Below are 20,593 nucleotides of genomic sequence, written 5' to 3'. Positions count from 1 at the left end.
CAATGAAGTTGGGAACTCAGCCCAGTTCAGCTGAGGTCCTTTCCACAGCGCGATGATTGGATGAAATGTCAAAACAGTGGCAAAATAGCCTTGCTGTTTCAACAAAATGAAACAGAACAGCTGTTTCAACCCAAATTGAAATTCAAAACAAAACGCTGTTCCGTCCAAACCTCGAAACTCAAGTTGAAATAGAACTGTGCTGTTTTGCACAGCCCTGGTGAAGATGTCCCCTGGTCCCTGGTAAACCCTCTGGTTCAGTGTTTGGACTCTGGTTTGACTTCAGCCTGCTTCATGGCCTCTGATCCCTGGGTAGTCCTCTGGTTTGGTTTGCAGACTTTGGGCTTTGGTTCCAGCTCTTCAGTTTAGAACACAGGTTGCACTCAGTTTCTCCCAACCCGCAGTTCATCCCTGCAACACTTCTGGTCCTCACTCCTGGCTCCCCCCACAAGGCCTCACTCACTTGTGAACTGTGACAAGGCCAGTCCAGTTCCCTTGCATCCTGTCTAGTACCCCATCCACAAGCCAGAGTATCATTGTCAGTAAAAATATGATATTGTCTTTGAATGCACCAGTTCATGGGCTTAAATTCAATGTCTGCATGACATCAGGATAAGAGTGCTTACCAGTTTGCAGGAGTGAACCCTAAAACTGCATTCACAATGCAGACTGTATTTTGAGACAGAAAGATAAGGACGTCCATTACAAAACTGGGGATCATAACTGAGGTCCCAATGTATAATGGCAACATTTTTAGTGTTTGTCCATTATTAATCTCATTATTACTTACGATGAGAATTCATATTGCAATTAACTTATTGTGTATTAGTGAGGATGTAATATATGAATTAAAAGACGTATTAATTCTATGCAAGAAGCAATTAAACTTTTATGGCAGAATATCAGGAACATGGACCTGAGGGTATTATGAGAGTGATAAAGCATAGTGGAATGCTATTTTAGCAGAGAACAAAAGGGAGCCTTGGCCCATTTAAAAAACTTTTGAGTCAAATCCCCAGTTGGTGTAATTCAGCTCCAGTGATTGGTGGAATGCTGTCTATACAATGTCAGTAGCTGCATATATGGTTATGTGGCGTTCTAGCTTTGTAAAAATGGAAAGTTTCTCCTTATAATTTATTTTCTTCTTTCCTTTTTCAGGAGATATTTAACCTGTGAAAAAGAATAGTCACATGTTCACGTGTATATCCATTTCAAAATGTATATACTATGGCATTATGGCACAAATTACTCAATACCTCTTACGGCTGTCTGTACTCTGCTGTTGATAGTTTAAGCACAAAACCCCAGTGTTGTAGACAGAGATTCTTGCTCAAAATCTGATTGCTTGACCTCTGTTCTGATGAGGTTCAGAGGTTCACACCATATATTTATTGCACACCAGTGTAAGGTAACACTGGTTTTTACTTTTTATTTATTTATTTAGCAAGTAACCTCTGCTTTATAACATACATAGCTCTCCATTAACTTGGGAGATGAAGAAAGGCTAGCTGCAGCCAGCATGTCACTTCATTCACCTTAATTCATTTCCAAGAATAATTCACAGCCTAAATTGGCAAAATAAAATTGAAAAGTTTAAAATAAGAAAAGAGAAATATCAGTAACAGAGTGTGTGTCTGTGCCTGGTATAACAATACACTGAGAGAGACTGCCCAACAGGAAACAACAGACTAGGAAACTGAATCACAGAATACAGAGCCCAGGAGTCCATCGCTAATGGCCACTTCGGGACTCAAAAGGCCTCCACTGAATAGCTGGTTTTTTATTCTTCTCCCATGATCAATTTTTTGATCCACATCAGTTTCCTTTTTCTGTTGTAATTTTCTATCTTAGCAATTGACCACTGATATGAAACTTTGGCAAACATCTTCTGAAAATGTAAGCATGTAAGTAGAGTTACCATATTTCCGAGTCTTAAAATGGGACGTTCCATTTTCACTCCCCCACCCTCTGCCCCAGCTCTCTGTGCTCTACCATAATCAGTTGTCTCTGTGCTCCAGTCTCAGTGGAATACAAAAAGGTGTCAGGAGGGGCTAGGAGTGAATCTGACCCCTCTCTCATGCCTCATTTGCTGGAGTGGCACTGCATTGCCACTGAAAACAGGATAAAAGTGTTTATTTGATTAAACTGACAGGATACCTGGGACAAGCATTTAAAACGTGATCGTCTAGGCAAAAATTGGACATATGGTCACCCTAGATATATTCTCTCTTTGTCTCCATTGTTTAGCAAGGGGGGTCTCATCTTCAGAGGCCCAAACAAAAGCAGACATTACTTCCTCTTCCAGATTTTAATCAAGTGGTCCTTTACCATCTGACTTTATCAAACAATAAACTGTTTCACAGCTAGAGATAAATCTATAAAGCCTCAAATTCAGGAAAGATATATTCAGAAGGGATATAGGCTACGGAGGTAATTTATTCCTACCAGCTATACAATAATTATAAAATATGCCCTTAACTTTTAGAATATTACTCCAAGCACCTTGTTAAATGAAAGGAATATTTTAAACCCTCAGTTTAATGTCTTCTCTAAGTTTAAGCTACTCTACCTACAGATATTATGGAATTAACATTATAATTGGTCATTTTGCTGTGATGTTTTAAAAAGTGTGAGCAGAATTTCATATACTCATGTTGACTACTGGTTCTTTTAATAAGGATCAAAGTTTGGAAATTTAATTCAGGATAGCTCGGCCCACTTATTTTGTAAAAGATCACAAACAATCTGCCATATAAAGTATGTGTTACCAGTTCTTGGTCTGTGGCATGGATGTAGCAATTCAAATGGTGCAACTACACTGTATAACTTGATAAAACCCTTACTGTAGCTCATAGGATCAAACGTATGGCCTGTGGGCTGGATCTGGCCTGTGGAACCATTCCAGCTGACCTGATGGTAGTTCAGTATACTACCAGAAACTGAAGGGGATGTGCCCAGTGAGGTGTGGCCTGTTGCAGAACTTGGGGGTCCCTGGAACCCAATGGATTTGGTCATTGGGTAAGGTGGAGCTGTGCAGATGCAGTGCTTGCTTGCCCTGCTCCTGCCTGCCACAGACCTGTACTAACACCAGCTTCCACACTCCACTCTAACACCTGCCCTTGAACCCATGCTGCTCCATCAAAGTGGACCTGCACCACTGGAATGCAGTGTAGGAGGAGCCCACACAGTTTCTTTTCAGCCCAAGGTCCAGGATAAGTCTAACTTGCTGTACCTAACTTGCTGTACCTCTCCAAAGCCTCATGCTCTGGGATCAGGCCCTGCACTGTCTGCAAATGCTGGGATCAGGCCCTGGCACACCATACTAGCCCTGTCCACCAGAATTGCATCCTGAGGCCTAGCACCATCTTCTTCTGGCCCCACATGCCAGGATTGAGCCCGTGCCTCTCCTGCCCCACCCTTAGTGACAGGATCATGCCTGTGCTGCCCTGCCCTGCATACTGTGATTGGGCCCTGCACTCCAGATCCTGGGTCTGGCACTAGTCTAGGGTTCCCATATGTGTGGGTTTTCCCAGATGTCCTCTTTTTTGGCCCCCTATCCTGCATCTGAGCAGGTTTTTAAAATAAGAACAAAATGTCCAGGTTTTTTGTTGTTCTGCCATCCCAGGCTGGCTGGGAGCAGATGGGAGCAGCAGGCCAGGTGACTGGCTGTCAGGGGGGTCATGGAACCCCAAAAGCCAATCACCTTGCAGTAGAGCACAAGAACAGCATAAAAAAAAAATGGGGATGGAGGGAGCAATGGACAGTGAGAGAGCAATGCGGGAGCTAATTGGGCAGCAGGGCTGGGGGGCAGAGTGCTGCAAGTCAGGAGTGAGGGCCACTGGCAGGGTTGGGGGGCAGGGGGCTGTGGGTGGGGAGTGAGGGGAAGCAGCAGGGTTTGGGGGGGCAGGAGCCACAGGTCAGGGGTGAGAGGCACTGCCTGAGTTGCTGGGGGTCTGCAGGTCAGGGGCGAGGGGTGGGCAGGGGACTGCAGGTTGGGAGGGCCACCATCAGGGCTGATGGGCAGGGCAGGGGGGTGCAGATTGGGAGTGAGGGGCACTGACAGGGCTGGGAGGGGCTCAGGGGGCTGTGGGTCTGGAGTAAGGGGCACTGGTGGGGGGGAGGGGCTGCAGGTAGGGAGCAAGGGGCACCATCAGGGTTGGGTGGGGAGCAGGGGGCTGCAGATTGGAAATGAGGGGCATGGGGGATGGGATGGGTAACTGCAGGTTGGGTGTGCAGAATACTGGCAACACCAGGGGGCTGTGGGTTGGGAGTATGGGGCATCAGAAAGGGGTGGAGGGAGCAGGGTACTGCTGCTTGGGAGTGAGGGGTACTTGCAGTGCTGGGGTCATTGGACCTGGAGTGAGGGGCAGCAGCAGGAGGTGTGGCTTGTCAGTGAGGGGCAACAGAATGGGCAGGGGCAGGGCACCGGCATGTCATTGCCCCGTCCCCCCGCATCATATCCCCCTCCCTGCTCCCCATGACAGATGTCCTCTTTTTTGGATCTGCAAATATGGTAACCCTACACCGGCCCCACCTAGCCCTGTGTACCGGGATCGCGCACCATGCCACCCTTCACACCTGATCTAGCACACAGAGACTAGGACTCCGCACAGGTCTAGAAATTTGGAAGCAGTGGAGTACTGGATTATACAGCTCTGGGTCTGGACCTGATCCATACAGGACTTCAAACCATACAGAACTTACTTATTCCCTTGTGCTCATCTCAAAAAGAGCTTTATAATGAAAATATACTAAGTAAATAAATCATCCTTTGAGGGAATCACTTGGCATTCTTAAAAGATGACAGGAAAAAAAGACATTGTTCATTCAGTTCATTACTAACCATTCTTAAAAACAGTTGACTAGACTAAAGGCTGTACAACATTTAGTTAAGCCAGTAGCATAACTAGGCAGGGTAAGCTGGACACTAGCCATTATGGTGCCTCTTGTTCCCCCAGTCTTTGCTCTAGCAGAAACAGTCCTGCATCACCCAGCCATAGGAGCTTACTCTGTTAATCACACAAAATAATATCAGATGCCAATGACCACAAATTGACTACACCAGGTATGTGACGATGCATGAACAACTTGGTGGTTTTCATGCGAGTATACATGTACAGATGTACAGATTAAGTCTGTTTACCTGTACTGTGTGCATGCAACTTGGACATAAGCAGAAGATCACACACTTTTTGAGACAATGTATCTAAGGTTTTTTATGAATCTGAAAAGTTTGTCTAAATAAAAGGGAGACAAGTGGTTAAGCTAGTCCCTGCCTGGAAGATCCTCCATCCTTTTTGTTCAGCCCTTGTGTAAAGAGGTAAATACTGTAATATGTAAATTAGTTTTGTAAATTGAGTGGTACCCAATTTAAAAAAGTTATGAGGGGTGCCTCAGGACCGGTGAAGGTACCCTGAGTCCAAACAGATTGAGAACCACTGATTTTTTTCCACTTACATCTGTCCGTTCCTACAGCATTGTTTCAGTTGCATTGGAAAATCTTGTGCTGGTAAAAATGAATGCTGTATAACTGTTACATAAGTCCATTTATTTGGGAATAATCCATATTTGCTTCACAAAATAAAAACTCTTTAAAATGGATTATTTTTATCCAGAAGGCAAGAAGGATTTGGATATAGACCTCAGAAACTTCTAGCTTCATATTAACATATATTACTTTTTTGTTTATCTTCCCCAATTCATACAGTGTTTATGTAGGATTAGGAAGGTCTTCATTGAGTTCAGTCCCCTGCTACCACAAGCAACCAACATCAAAAAATTCCATTAATAAATATAGCAAGGTGTCTTCTAAAAGTAAGTATGTTGCCTGCTACTGGAAGGCTGTTCAATGGTGCTACCAAGAGTGAGCTAGGTCTTCAGCTGAGCATAACCTGTTCTAGACCTCAAGGGCTGTAGAGAGATTCAGTAGCTACAGAGGCTGTCTGATAGTTCCTCCATGCCATTTAACCCCAAAAAACTGGACACAGTAGAAAATCTAAGTCCCTTCTTCCTTCCTGTGGAACAGGGGTATCAACTCACCTGCCCTGTGGGCCAAATCCAGGTTGTGGGGCTCCCTGCAAGCCAGTGGCTGGCAGTGCCAGAGCCAGTGGCTGCAGTGGTAGTGGCAAAGGCAGTGGAGGTGGCAGCAGGGACAGTGTCAGTAGGCCAAGTACCCATGAGGTGAGTAGCAGAGGGCCAAGCTGTGGAGTGAAGCGCAGTGGGCCAAGCAGCCACAGGACAGGGGCAAGCCAAAGCTGTGTGGGCCCAGCCCTTGCTTATCCCCCTGTCACCACTGGTCATGTCCAATGAGGCCCCATAGTCTTGGATTCTGTAGCAGGCCCTGCTCCCCACTAGCCTATCCCTGAATTACCTGGCCTGCCAGGAGCTCTGTGGGCTGGAGGAACAACTCTGCATGGTGTAAGTTTGATGCCCTGGGTGTAGAAACATTATTCTTTAAATATTAAATGTGTATGGTATCTCTTGTCTGAGGAATTTTACAGCCTAGTTGTGTGTGTGTGTGCGCGTATGTATGTGGATATATGTATAATTGTACAGTACTAATGGAACAAGTGGTGGATGAAAAGAGCATATGCTCTCTCTCTCTCTCAATCTTCAATGTCCTATATTTTACTATTGTCCTATATACTTTTTTAATATTTAATTTGTGAGTTGAAGTCCACACTCATTGCTGTAGATAGGTGCTACCAAAATTATTTAAGAATTGTAGCAGGAGGCTTAGTATTTTGTTTCTTAAAGTGGTCCTGCTACTTTAAGAGAAGGCAGGATGCATGAGAAGCAGCCTGCAGATGTGGCTGGGGGCAATTAGAAACCACATGACCTAAAGGGGCTGGGCTACCACAATATAAGCCCATGACTTAGGATGAGCAGGAAGTCTAGCCCTGACAGCTTTGGAAGAAACACCTCCTGAGGGGCAGGGCTGAGGCAAGGCTCCTGAGTGATACTGAGCTGTGGCAAGCAAGACTGGTGATTTAGAGCTTGAGACTGTATGGGTGGTGGAGGCCTCAACTGGCCAAGCAGAGGGGCCAGGGCCTGAGGGAGAGGGGCCAAAGCTGAAGAGTGCCACAGTCAGGTTCAGGGACCCATAGCCCAGGAGAGACAAGAACCAGGGTCATGGACCTGAAGCCCAGGGGGGATGAGAACAAGTAGGGCCAGAGAGCCCATAGCCCAAGAGGTTTCAAGTAGCCAAGGAGTGGAGCCAGGGCCCAAGAGTAGGGACCAAAGATTGAGGAGGAGCCACAGCTGGAGACTGCTGGGGCTAAGGAGCCCAGAGATCTGAACTGGCCTAGAAGTGAGCCCAGGGCCTAGGGAGAGGGGTCAAAAACTGAAGAAGGACATAGCTGGAGAGTGACAGGGAAAGGGACACATGGCTCAGGAGAGGATAGAAACAGGGAGAGGGGCCTGGTGTCTCTGAGAGGTGGAAACAGGATCAGGTACCCAGGGCCATACCTGGGAGTAGCCAAGATGGGGAAAGTGCTTAGGCATGGGTGGAAGGAGACAGAGGCCTGAGCCCAGAGGACTCAGCTCTGAACTAGTGGGTGACTGGTAACATCTGCAAAGCTTGAACATGGCTAAAAGAGGAGATGAGGAAGTCACGTAATTATCCCTTAAGGTGGTGAGCAGTGACATCTGAGTTCATGACTGGTCCATCTTGCTTAGAGGTCTCCTTTCTTATAAAGACATAATTACAAGAAGGCATGGCACGTAGAAAGGGACATTCTCTAAATAAATCAAAGGCTGATTGATAAGGGCTGAGGGACAGGACAGCCACCCCTGGGGCAGGACCCCAATACAAGGATCTACTCTTTTACTTTTTACCAGTGAAAGAACTCCTATTGTTTCAACAGGAGCAGGACTGAGCTTCTAAAAGGCAGCTCTTGTCTTCTGCATAATTCAACAAGCCTGCTAAGACCTTATGGAGTCCTGAAATAACCCGGAAAACTTTATTTCTTCCTTGAAGACATGGGCACTGAGCAAAAGTACAACTTTTTCTGCTATTTTTCAAAATGCAGTCATTATGATTACAGCTCATTCCTTTATATTGGACATCTTTAACAAGAAAAGAGGTTACAGTGTTTAGAATGTCCTGTATATTTCCCAAGGAATAATTCATTACATGACGCACTTTGGTGATGACCCAGGAATGTCCTAGATTTATAAAATAAATCCGTTAATTTCTAATATTAAGGGGCTGGATGAGGACTTGGATTGTGTGTCCATGCAGGGAAGTAAAAATGATTTAGAGACACCCTTATACCTCTATACATTATAACTCTGCATAGGCTCCCTGGAACTTGGGTCCAGGGCCATACAGATAATTAGAGCTATGTGTCCATTCATTTCTCTGTGAAGATGAACAGGGAATGAAAGTCTTAGTTCTATCCTCTGTATCCACTACCCATAGAAATTCAGCCAGTATATGGGAAGGATAGTTATTTACTGCTAGTTTAAACCAACTATAATCCTGTAATACAGCACAGAACTATCTGAGAGAGACGTTTCTGGGGCTAGGTTTAGACATTAAAAAAACCTGAGGTGGAATTAATCCAAGTTACACAGTTTTCTTTAAGTGGCATTGTTTAGTTTGGTAGTGAACAGAACACACATTCGGGCAAATCTTAGGCCAGGGTCCACCATTTTTAAACCATTCTATGTGAGCTGAACTTCTGTTAGGGGCCCTGTTACAGCTATAGACTAATTATGTTTGCCAAACTTCTGTTCTGTTATGGGTATAGACTGGTTTCTTATCACTTTTACCAGTAAAAGTGTAGTGTCTGTACCTGGCCCAGGTCACAGTGGTTCCTGTGTTCCAGGGCTGGCACAGCTAGTGACCACTTGCTACTCCGTGGCTGTACCAGAAGTCAGAATCTCACCCTATAACTCTTTTCTCTCATTATTGCAAACAATTCTCACTTAAATAATTCCCCAAAGCACCTGAAACACAAGCAACCACAACAATTTGACGATAACAAAAAACAAGTTGAAAACAATCTTAAATAGCAACAGTTCTCCAAGTGCAGAACACCTTAATCATTAGGAAGAACTTGGGTCTTGATGGCAAAATGGTACATGGGAGCATTGGGGGGCGGGGGGTAGTTCCCTGCATAATCAGCGGTAGACCTGAAAGTGGACCAGAAGTATTTTCAGTCCACTTCTGGGTCCACCACTGAGTGTGGCGGGGGGTGCCCCCAGGTCAGTGATTGGTGCCTCCTTGGTCTGGGGAGGCACCCAGGGTTCCCCTGCAGTTGTTTGCTGAGCTAAGGGGTGTGCAGGGGGTGTCCCCCATGTGCTTGGCAGTGGATGCAGAAGTGGACCAGAAATACTTCTGGTCCACTTCTGGGTCTGCACTGAGTGTGCAGGGGACTCCCTCCCCCCTCCCATGCTTTTGTGGAATGCTCCATCTGCCCCACCATCTCAGCATTCATGAGGTGTGTCTGGTGACCTTGAGTATGCTATGGCTTTGAGCTTGTTTGTATGATGTTTCTTTTCTTTTCTACCATGGTGAGAAGTTTTTCTAACATAACAGTGATAGCATTGTTACCAGCTCAAATTAACTTAACCTGGCACTAACCAGCTAAATCAGAGGGATGAAATGACTGGACATGTTAATGAAAGGTGATAAGAGGTAACCAATGGACAATGCCCAAATCAAGATACTGGTAAAGGACCAAATTAGGAGATGTGCATGTGACGGGTCTGTTGAACAAAGGAATATGCAGACAGGATACAATATGGACAGTAGGTTGACTGCAGGGAAACCAGTCCAAAAGCAGCCATCAGAGTAGCAAAGTCGAAGCAAAGCATAAAACAGTCAGCAAGAAAGTTATGTGTGTGTTCAGTCTTCAACACCTATCTAGATTTTGATTGTGCCAGCCATAAAGACTTTCCACTGACTATCTACTGACATACTCTCTGCTTTCAGGAACTAATCAGCCACCTTTTCTTTTGAGCAGAGTTACCATCTGGAAATTGGGTGAGATTATTGTAATTAGTGTTTTTTTCTCTCTCTGCATATAGAAACTGATAAGATAACATTTGTTGTATCAATAATGTTAGACTTTTATTAAGTCAACTGTTTTTTTCATATTTCATGTCCATTTAAGGGTCAGTTGTGCTTTAACAATCCCTTAGTGCTATCTGGTGGACAGTGGTGCTAACATGAGTTTATATCCATGTAAAATCCAATGTGAATTATGGTTTACATGCATAATTATAAACATACCAAGTCAAAAGAAATGCCAAGGAGTTCTAATTATTTTTTTTTTCCTACATCACTTCTATCACTTTAAGGTAAAGTTAGTCAGGTTAAATTCTCTCTAAATCTCCATGTAACAGAACCCAACATGAAATAACCAAGGTAAGTCCTATATAGTGGTCTTGTGTGAATGTTTGATTAACATCTCTGAAGTAAACTGTGTTGGCAATGGAATTTGTCGGGCTATGCATGTAGACAGAGGTTGATTTAATCATAGTGATTTTCAACTGCCACAAATAATGTTACATCATGATGAAGAAAATAGTCACATCTTGGAAGCAGCCCATGTGGATCTTAAAGAATTTATATGTTGGTTGGTTATAATATTATAATTTCCAGTGGAAGCCATTATATTGATTACAATCAATTAGTAATACACTTCTGTTTACACTGATTAGTACTTTTCCTTTAGAAGGATTGTAGCAGGGCACTAAGGTGCCTGCTACTTGTACAGCCGGGAGAACTACCCAGGTGCCGGTTGCTAGGGCAGCCAGAGGGAACTAGTGACCCACACCTGCCAGCGGTCAGCTGACGGGAAGGGGCAGGGCCTGGCTCCCATTTAAACCCCAGGGCTGAGGCCAGGTGCGCAGTTCCTTACTGGCAGCTAAGGGGAAAGGAGCTCTGCCTGAGCAAGTAAAGAGAAGAGGTCTGAATGCACAAGCAGCTTGATCCTGGTGAGAGATGGAGCACCCTTGGGGTGGTGTGAATGATGTTTTTGCTGAGTGGTGTGAATTTATGTTATAGCCCAGGGGCTTGTGTTTTGTTTGCTGCTTTAGCCTGGAGGTTTGAGTGAGGCTAGTAAGGGTTGGAGGAGGCCTCGTAGGGGACCCACGGCTCCTTGGAGCTACCATATGCTTACTAGAACAATCTTAACCAGTCACTTGACCTCTGTATGCCTACGCTTTTTAGTTAATGGAATCACCTACTGGTCAGAGGCATGCAGAGAGACATTTCTAATTCAGGTCAAATATAGATGAGCTTCCAGTATTAACACAGTTTCAAATGGAGTAGGCAGTAACCACCTCAGGATTCAGTCAGCAGTAGACATGTAGGGTGCTAGCCACATGGAGGTTTAGGACATGAAACTTGTTACTGGGTTGAACTCAGAGGATTAAAATATGTGTCTAAAACAGTACCTACTAGGGCTGTGCAAGTCTTCGGATCCCGCTTCGGCACTTCCGGATCAAAGCAGGATCCCAGTAATGGTGTACGGAGTGGGTTGGGGGCATCCAAAGTGTTTTGGACCCACTTCAGATGCTTCAGAGCTGCTTTGGCCATTTTGAGGCATTTAGAAGAGGGATGGAGAGTGGGGGGGGGGAGGGAAGGGGAGCATGGCGGGGAAGACTGATGTCTGTAGGTAGCCAGTGAGAAGGATTTCTCCCTGCCTGCTGCTTTGTCATGTTATAAAAGAGTGGTTGGGATTTAGCTTAGCTGAGCTTAGTTTATCTTAGCTATTCAATTCAATTAGTAGTATTACAATTCAATTTATTTCTTTGAATTATTTTTTTGGGAACTTGTTTTGGAAACTTTGCAAAAACACAGTTGAGTTTTCCCAGCCAGTGTTACCTATCACTGTGCATGGAGGCACAGATTGCTTGCATACACACATGCACATACACAGAGACCCAGAATATAGAAAAAAATCACAGTGGAAGAAGACAGACAGATATTACAGAAGAACAAGACACAGATAATATATTGAGACACAGGAAGACACACAAATAATTTTGTTCACAGCCCAAGATAGACACAGATCTTCACAGGAGAACAAGACAGACAGATATCCAAAAGGATTCACACACACACACAGGCCTTTTGCAGCACAGTAAAGATCAACATGAAGCGTGCTGGAAAGGCAGGTGCCAGGTCTTCTGGCAGGGGAGGGAGAGGGGGTATGGGGAGAGCTAGAGCTGTAAGCCCCCTCCTCTGCCATCCCAAACAGAGACACATTCTATTCCCGAGCAGCCATGACATCAGTGCTGCTAGTGGAAGCCAGGTGGTGGGAGCAGTGTCTGCACCTAATGTCCCTGCACCTGCATCACCTCTGCTCGGTCCAGAAGTGGGCACCAGCAGTGGAATCACTGTCTCCTCCACCTCAATTTCAGCTCTCAGCATGAGCCTCCCACTGCCAGACAAGGAGCTGGAGCTGGAACCTGGGATGCTGAGCGCACTGGCTCAGGCAATTCTGGGGATTGAGGGGGAATCAGAGTTTGTACTCCATACCCCTCAAGTTTCCCCTAGACCCAGGTCTGCTCTGGAAAGTAGCACCTCAAAGGAGGCTGAGGTTGTGGAGGCAAGTGGCTTAGCTGAGGCAGCTCCTCCTGCTGTTCAGCCTCAGCCTGCTAAGAAGAGGGAAAAGGCAGCATCCTTGCCCTCAACCCAGAAGCGGGGGAGTAGTGTAGTGTGGGATCATTTTGAGGTGGCAGATAATCCCAGGTTTGCCATCTGCCAGCACTGGCGAAGGCACATGAGCTGTGGCAAGGACGTGAAACGCTTCTCTACCATGACCATGCTGCTGCATCTGAGGAGGCACCACCCCCTTGCCCTTCTTCCTGCTGCTCAGCCTGGCACCAGCGCAAGTGTGCCGAAAAGGAAGTCCTCCACTCACTCCGAAGTCCCTTTACCCCCAAAGCAGGGGTAGGCCACCCTGGACCAGTGGAGGAAAGGTGTGCAGAAAGGGGGGCACATTCCCAAGGTGCACGAGATCACCCAGAGCAGTGGGGAGATGCTTGCTCTGGATAGCCAGCCCTTCTCCCTAATTGAGTGAGCAGGGTTCAGGCAGTTGGTAGCACTTCTGGCCCCATTTTACAAAGTGCCCACACACGCCACCTTTAGCAGGGCGGTGGTCCCCTCCCTGTATCAGACATGCAGGTAGTACTTGAGGGAGGAGCTGCGCAAGGCAGGGCCACAGGTAGCCTTGTACTTCACCTCCGACATCTGGAGAAGCCAGGGTGGCGATTACGCCTACCACTCCCTCACAGGGCACAGGTGCGATCAGTCAAGCCATCAGTGGGCTCTACTACAAGCCGAGGTGCTGGATGAGATCCACAAATCAAGAGAGATCATGGGGGCAATGAACCACGTGGTGCAGGGGTGGCTCATTGGGAAGACTGACCTCACCCATAGGTTCATGGTCACTGACAATGGGGCCAATATGGTGATGCTGTCTGTGATGCCAACTTTGTTGGCTTCCACTGCATGGCACACAGGTTGCACCTAATAGTGAGGGATGCCTTGGAGGGGGACAGGGCTGCCAGTGACAGCACCACCACTAGTATTGCTACAAGTAAGGTGATTTCGAAATGCAGGAAGGTGGCGGGCTACTTATACCACAGCATCAATGGAGCAAGATGCTGTGGGAGAAACGGGCATATCTGCTTATGAGGAAACAGTTCAGTATGGAGAGGGTCAGAATCAAGGCTCTTCCCCTCAGTATCCACTTTCTTCCACTTTGTGATGCAGGATACTAGACTAGGTAGACCTGGGGACTGACCCAGTATGGTACTTTTGATTTTCTTATCTGACTAACTTCTTTGAGAATCCATCCACAGCCTATAACCCTCTCCCAAAAGTAGGTCCTTACACTCTTTCTTTAGAAAATTTAGCAGAGGTCACCTTTTTTCTTAATAAATAAATAGATAGCCAGAGAAGAAGGTTCTCTTTAATGTGATGCCTAGCAGTTAGGGCACTCACCCAGACTGGGAGATGAGGATTAAAATCCAGTAGTAGCCATCACTGCATTTTGTGCAAAGCCCCAACCCAGCAGTTATTCATTGGACACACTTTTTGGACCATCTCCCAAGTCAAGCCACTTAGGAGGTTTAGGTGGAATACATTCATGAGACTCCTGTGAAGATTTTAAAATATGTTGTGTCCAGTCAACAGTGTCAAATAACAGTTACCAAACTGAGCATTCACATGCAGTCATAAAAATAATTACTAAGCATGATCATTTACATTTAAAATATGATGCTAATAGGAAACTGCAAATTAGGGTTATATCCTGCCATCATTTCATGCTTGAGATTCTCAATAAAGTTAATGGAAATTTTAATGTTATGAGGAGTAGCTGTACTGGATGTACACTCCATACTGGATAAATCTCTAAGCTATGAATGAAAGTATGTTGAAAAAACTGTGGTAAAACTTTCTGAAGAGAAACTTATGCAAACAATAAAACTGACAGACCAACACCATAACACCATTATTGGTCACATTTATTATAATAACTATAATAATAAAACTTGCATATATCTGGAAACTTTCATAGTCAGAGGATCCTCAAGTGTCTTGGATAAGTATAGTGATATCAAGAAAAGGAACAGCAAACTCTAAAACCATCTTGTATAATATTACATTTATGAATATAAAATAGTCAATAAATAATTTATGAAAAAAGTTTTAAAACTAAGTAGAGCAGACTGGAAATTTTTCAGACAAAAAGTTTTAAATAAAAAAATGTCCCTTTTTGGAGAAAAGGAAATTGTTCATGTAAAACTGTTGATATTGTCAAAATGTATTATTTTCATGAAAACTCTGGGGCTTTTTTGGTATCTTCAGTCCCTTCCTCGCACTGCCCTCTCTCCCCCATCCCCCAGCCCCACAAGTCAGGATCAAGTCACAGGGCCCTGCAGTCCCCATGCCCTGTTCCGTCATGTTAGTATTGGGCACTGGGACACTGCACCATCTCTGTGTGGCTCACTGCATCAGGGTCACAATCAGGCTCTGGGACCTGACACCACCCTGCTGGGCCCTTCATGTTGGGATCAGGTCCCATGTACAAGACCTAACATGCAGGGCCACCGTCCATAGGATCCCTATGGACCCATGGGTAGGGTTGCAAATCATCCAGGATTGCCCTGGAGTCTGCAGGAGTTAGATATAAATCTCTAGGAGACTGCAGAGAGTCACCCAGGAGATAAATGATAGGGCAGTCGTTAAAATAAATATTAAATGTTGAATCCAATTTATACAGTAGTCTAGTAGGTTTTTAAAATGTAATAGTAATGTGCATTTGCCTTCCTGATGTAAACTCTACACACCGTAATCTCTAACTGATATATGCAAGCACACAGGTATGTTTGTGTTATGGGTACTGGGCACATTAGTGTTCTGGAAACCTCCCAGAATAGGTTCAAACAGAGTTGGTGATCTTACTTGTGGGCTGGATGACATGGCACCACGGCTGTATCTGGCTTTCAGGCTGAGGGCTGAGCAGTCCTGAATTAGTCGAATGTTAGTATGATGGGTCTAGGAAACCAAATGCTGGCATAGAAGAGTTGAGGGGCCAGTAAAGTAGGTGGAGATCACTTTGGACTGCTGCTTGATTCTATCTCTTTCCTCCCTGAGGATATCAAGACTGCAAGGTGCAGAGTTGTTGTGGCCTGGCCCAGAGATAGGCCATTCCTAGTGCATAAGATGTCCTTCTAGTCGCAAGCCATAGGGAAGGAATGGAGACAGCAGAGAGGCTTCAATGAGAGAAAAAGATGAGACTCTAGGAAGGGTAAAATACAATGAATGCTGGAGGACTGAGGTAGGAAGGGGTCTACTGAATGTTGGGGTCTAAATAAGTCTTGCTGGGCTGAACACAGACCCGAGCAGGGACTTCTAAGAGCAGAAAAGGCTTAAGTCCTCTTCTGCCGCTCTCATTGGTAAGACAGCCATCAAAGGCTACACTTGAGGCTCTAGTGACTATGGCAATGGCCGTTTACAGCAAGCAAAACTACTCTCAAAGGATGAAAAAAGCAGCAGAAAGAGTACAGCAGAGTGTGGTGGACCACGTATGGATCTGTAAACCCGTCAGGCATGGTGGTGGGGAAAGACTTTCCAAACTCCCCCATTACAGTTAGAAACTGCAGGTCTGGGTGGATGCTGTGATAATGTTGTAGGAGGGCTATGAGTGATTTTATAAGATGGCAGTGGTAAATCAGTGTACAGTGGGGAGATATCTTAAACTGTTGTTTGGGTGTAGGGTTCCTATTCACCATTCATGTTGTATTCACACAATCAGGCTTTTTGTCATTTTGATCAGCCTCTTGTGAGTCTGTATGCATCTGCTGCAGATCAAGGTCAGCTTCAGACTGTACTGAGGTAAACTGCTTAAAGAGGATGTGAGAACTAGTAACCATTGTGATGTCTGGAATTCCAATGACAGGAACAAATTCCAAATCCAATCTAATTTGAAAAGTAAATACTACATGCTTTGAAAATCTGGGGAAGAGTTGGGGGTTTTTTAGATCAATATTTATCTAGATATGTGAACTGCTTGGGATATTGACTTAATTCAAACTATGTCGTAATTATCTTACTGTATTTTCAATGAAGTCATTGTTTCTGAATGAGATAAGAAAATGTATAGTCTTTTAAAATAATTTTTTTATTAATTCACAGAACATAAAAGCTGAGGGCAGCAATAACTTTAAGTGTATAGGTATGATTACAGTGGTACACCTCCTTCTCCTCTCCTGATTTGTGATAATGGTACCAGTAGAAATGAAAGGTGCTTTATATCACTATAACCAGTCTCATAGGGGGAAGGGGAATTAGCTACACTGGTATAAATTATATTTATCTGGGCTTAATAATGTCTGCATGAGGAGGTGTTCTGGCCTGACTATTTTGGTAAAATATCTTGTGCTGAATTGAAATGGTCATTCTTGTTAAAAACAATCTGTGTAGGCAAAACTGGCTTTTCCACTTCTTTGCATAATATCCAGTAATCAACATTAATATGACGATAAATGTAAAACGAATGCCAAATCCTGCCATACAGATTTGATAATGTTTCATACATGATCATTAGTCTGCATTCACAAGTCAAAGACTGCACAATAACAAGGCAGCTGAGAATGTAGTCTGTGCAGTATAAACTAAAGCAACACTTTCTTCATCACAGTCACTAGCCATTGTACCTTATTTTTTTGCTCAGTAGAGGTTATTTTTTAGGGTAGAAATATAGTTTAATCTCCATAATCTTTTGATTATTGGCCTTTCTGATGAGCCTGCCAATGTGGGGTGCCAATTCCTATCAGTTGGACGTTGGTTGATTGATGTGGACAGCTGTCCAGTAGCAGTAGACTGACACCATTAACTCATTCATTTAGTTCACTCTCAGGCAGATGGTGCTGAATTTTGGTTACAGTCATCTTTGGCTGGATTTCATTTAGAAGTAAAAGATTCTGCATTCTGTTACCGCTCTCTTTAGTTATCCAGTTCTACATGGACATTTGTCTCAGAGATAGGGCTGATGAAAATATGGGTAAACAGGTGGTAAGAAGAATTAAGACTGTCTGTTCTGAAAGTAAGATTTGATTAGACAAGGCACTGTAATATTATTTTAAATTCTGATACTGACTATGGCAAAGAGGACAATAGGTATTTGTCAATGGACAGAAAAAAATAGAAGTAAGAACAATTTAGCAAGGGGTTACGGAAGTTTCAATCTGTTGAAGATAAGGAAGGAAATAACCAAATGCAACTTGACCTGGGAAAAACTATCTTAATGTTAAACTAAATCTATTCTGATTACAAGTTTTTAGACCAAACTTTATCCACTTAAATCTAGTTAAAACTCCACAGTCTTTTTTTATATTATTTTTGGAATGGCACAGCTGATAAGAATGAGCTTCATGCTTCTTACCCCAGGAGAAGTCTGGTAGCTTTTTACCAGCATGGGCCCATGCATATCCTGTGTTTTGAATCTTTGGAGAGCACCTCCTCTTTTGATTTTTGCAAGGGAACGATCATCCATGTAAGACCTTTCATAGTCTGCCATGTAAGACCTTTCATTGTGACAAAGACCTAAAGCTGTCTAACTGCAAGAGGATTGCGACAGGTTTAATACATACAGTCATATGGACCTTATAATTGACCCTAGAACTACCAAAATGATCCCATAGGAAGATTCAGTGAAAATTGTTCCCACAAAGATCTAGACTATGAGACCGTGTAGAAGAAGAAGGTTCTTTCCTGACTCATCAGCAACACCTAAAGCAATGGCCTCTCTCTTCCATGAAAAGGCATCCAAAGAAGGAAGAACGAAAAGCCTCCATTCTTGGGATATACCAGCCTGATTGCTCATCTGCTTCCAAGAGACTCCTGCTGGTTTCAAGATCTGATCAAGCTGCTCCATCACTTGGTTCCAGAAACAACAATCACGTGAGTCAGGGATACCTAGGGAACAAAACAAAAGTACTAACTTTTTTTCTTATGGGAGGAATGACTCTTTGCTCTTTCAGTACATGATGAGTAGGGTGTGTGTATATATATATATATATATATATGTTTGTTGGGAAATGGTACTATTAATAATTCCCCAAAAATGGATCCCATCCTTTCTCCCTAGTGTGTTACCTAAATTTGTGAGTTCCATCAAGGTTAAAAGGACTAATTCAGAATTACTGTGAATTATTCATTAATTACCTCTTTAATTTCCTTTACAAATTCTGCAGTGTTGTTGTTCTGTGCAAGTGTGTATTGGTAAAAGCAGTATAGTATTCTGGGTGTTTCCTTGTAACTAGCCAAGTTGGTTTCACTGCCTGCTTTGGGTGATGTACTCTGGTAAAGTTTCTAATGCCAGAATATGACATTAAGTCCTTTGCAAAAGCTCCCATTGTAGATGGGATGGCCACAGATTCTGCCCTTCTTCTCCCTTACTATCCGTTGGATCCAGCACCTGTGCTGTGGTGTTGCCTACAGTGGAGTTTGCTGCACATGCAGCAAGTGTCCCAGAACAGCCAGAGAGGGCTCTGTGTGTTGCCCAGTTCTAGACTGTTTGAGTTAGACTGGATGCAGCATGGATGCTGGACTAGCCCAGGTGAGGCTGGTCTGATGCATGCTGCCAGGGCTGGATACAGGCCAAGGTGAACTGGGCAGCCATTCAGGGCCCAGACAGAAAAGGGGCCTGAAAATAGTATTTTAAAATTATTATTATTATTATTATCATTATCTCTGGCAAAGAGGGGCCCAATACTAAAAGTTCATCCAGGGCTGCCAGAAGTTGAGGTATGGTGTTGCATGCAGCACGTGGGTCAACTCTGAGACCCAGGGGCACCACTGGGATTCCAAAGATGGGGCTGCACAGGTTAGCTCTGACCCATAGATGGTAGCTTCAATGTTCCTGGTTGATGAAGTTATATTAGCTTAGCCCCAGCAATGTGTGGGTTTAGGTTTTCATTTATTCATTTTTTCTTCTTTGTAATTCAGTTTGTAAAAACACATAGAACTTGGTGGTTTTTTTACAATATATCATAGAATATTACCTCTAAGAGAAACTGTAGAGAATTATTTGGCCTTGTTTCCAATAGTTAATATATATTTTTCCCTAAGATTTATAAAGCTGAGTTTATGGAACTCTGCTCCAGATTTGCCAGCACTATTCAATTTCATGAATGGGAATTCTGCTCCTCATAGACCCAGAATGAATTTAAGTTATAGTCCTTTTTAAAATTGAATTAAAGAACAAACAAAAATCCTAAAAGCCTTGCTTTCCAACCTCTTCCTATATTACCATCTTATTTCCAGTTATCAGATGATATCTCAAAAAATAAATTGCAGAGTATTTGCATAGTATTCTCTATGTCTTTTTAGTATCTTTTCTCACTTTTTCATTCCAGTCCCTTTCTTTCTAATCACTGTCACCGGGGCACTCAGGTGCCCTGTTCCTAAGGGAGAAGGGCAGCTGCCAATCTCCAGAGCAGCGCAGGTGCTGGTTGCTGGGGCAACTGCACTGGTCAGGTGACCAGAAGGGGGCAGGGCCGGGCCTTTATAAACAGCCCAGGCCGAAGCCTATGTGGCAGTTCCCCTCTGGCAGCCTACGGAGCGACAGTTCTGCTGCAGGGCAGGGCAGGGCAGGGCAGGGCAGCCTAGCCTGATTGTCTGAGTGGCTGCAGCATGGTACGGGGTGGAGAGAACCCTGACAGGGAGGCTTGGAAAGTGAGCCACAGTGGCACAGAATTTTTGTTCTAGCCAGGGGGTTTGTTTTGAGTGATAGCCAGTTGGCTTTTGGCTTTATGTTCCCTAGTGTGTTATTGCTGAACCGGAGGACTGGGTGTGGCTATAAGGGGTGGAAGGAGGCCTCATAGGAGCACCCCAACAGGGTGGGGTTTCCTGGTGCCAGTGAGGGCACGATAGTCAGGTGCCAGCGAGGGCACACTCATATGGAATGGGGGGCCCGGTAAGGCTACAGCCACCTGAGCCCTATTGGGAGAAGCCCAAGCAGGGCATAAGACCCCAGACGGTGGGTCAGGGGGCCAGGCACAGCTATGGCCACCTGAGCCCCAACCGTCAGAAGTGCGGGTGATGAGACCCGAGTGCAAGTGACCG

General features: G+C 44.5%; 1 protein-coding gene across 1 annotated transcript in view; it reads right to left on the bottom strand.

Moving 5' to 3' along the window:
• Window positions 1-20,593, bottom strand: part of LOC149864394 (uncharacterized) — a 78,129-nt gene that overhangs the window by 18,177 nt on the left and 39,359 nt on the right. The window lies entirely within an intron of this gene.

This window comes from Crocodylus siamensis, chromosome 5 (genome assembly GCF_052110815.1).
Source record: "Crocodylus siamensis isolate JL-2025a chromosome 5, ASM5211081v1, whole genome shotgun sequence".
Taxonomy (NCBI): Eukaryota; Metazoa; Chordata; order Crocodylia; family Crocodylidae; genus Crocodylus; species Crocodylus siamensis.
This window is presented reverse-complemented; position numbering and strand designations above follow the sequence as displayed.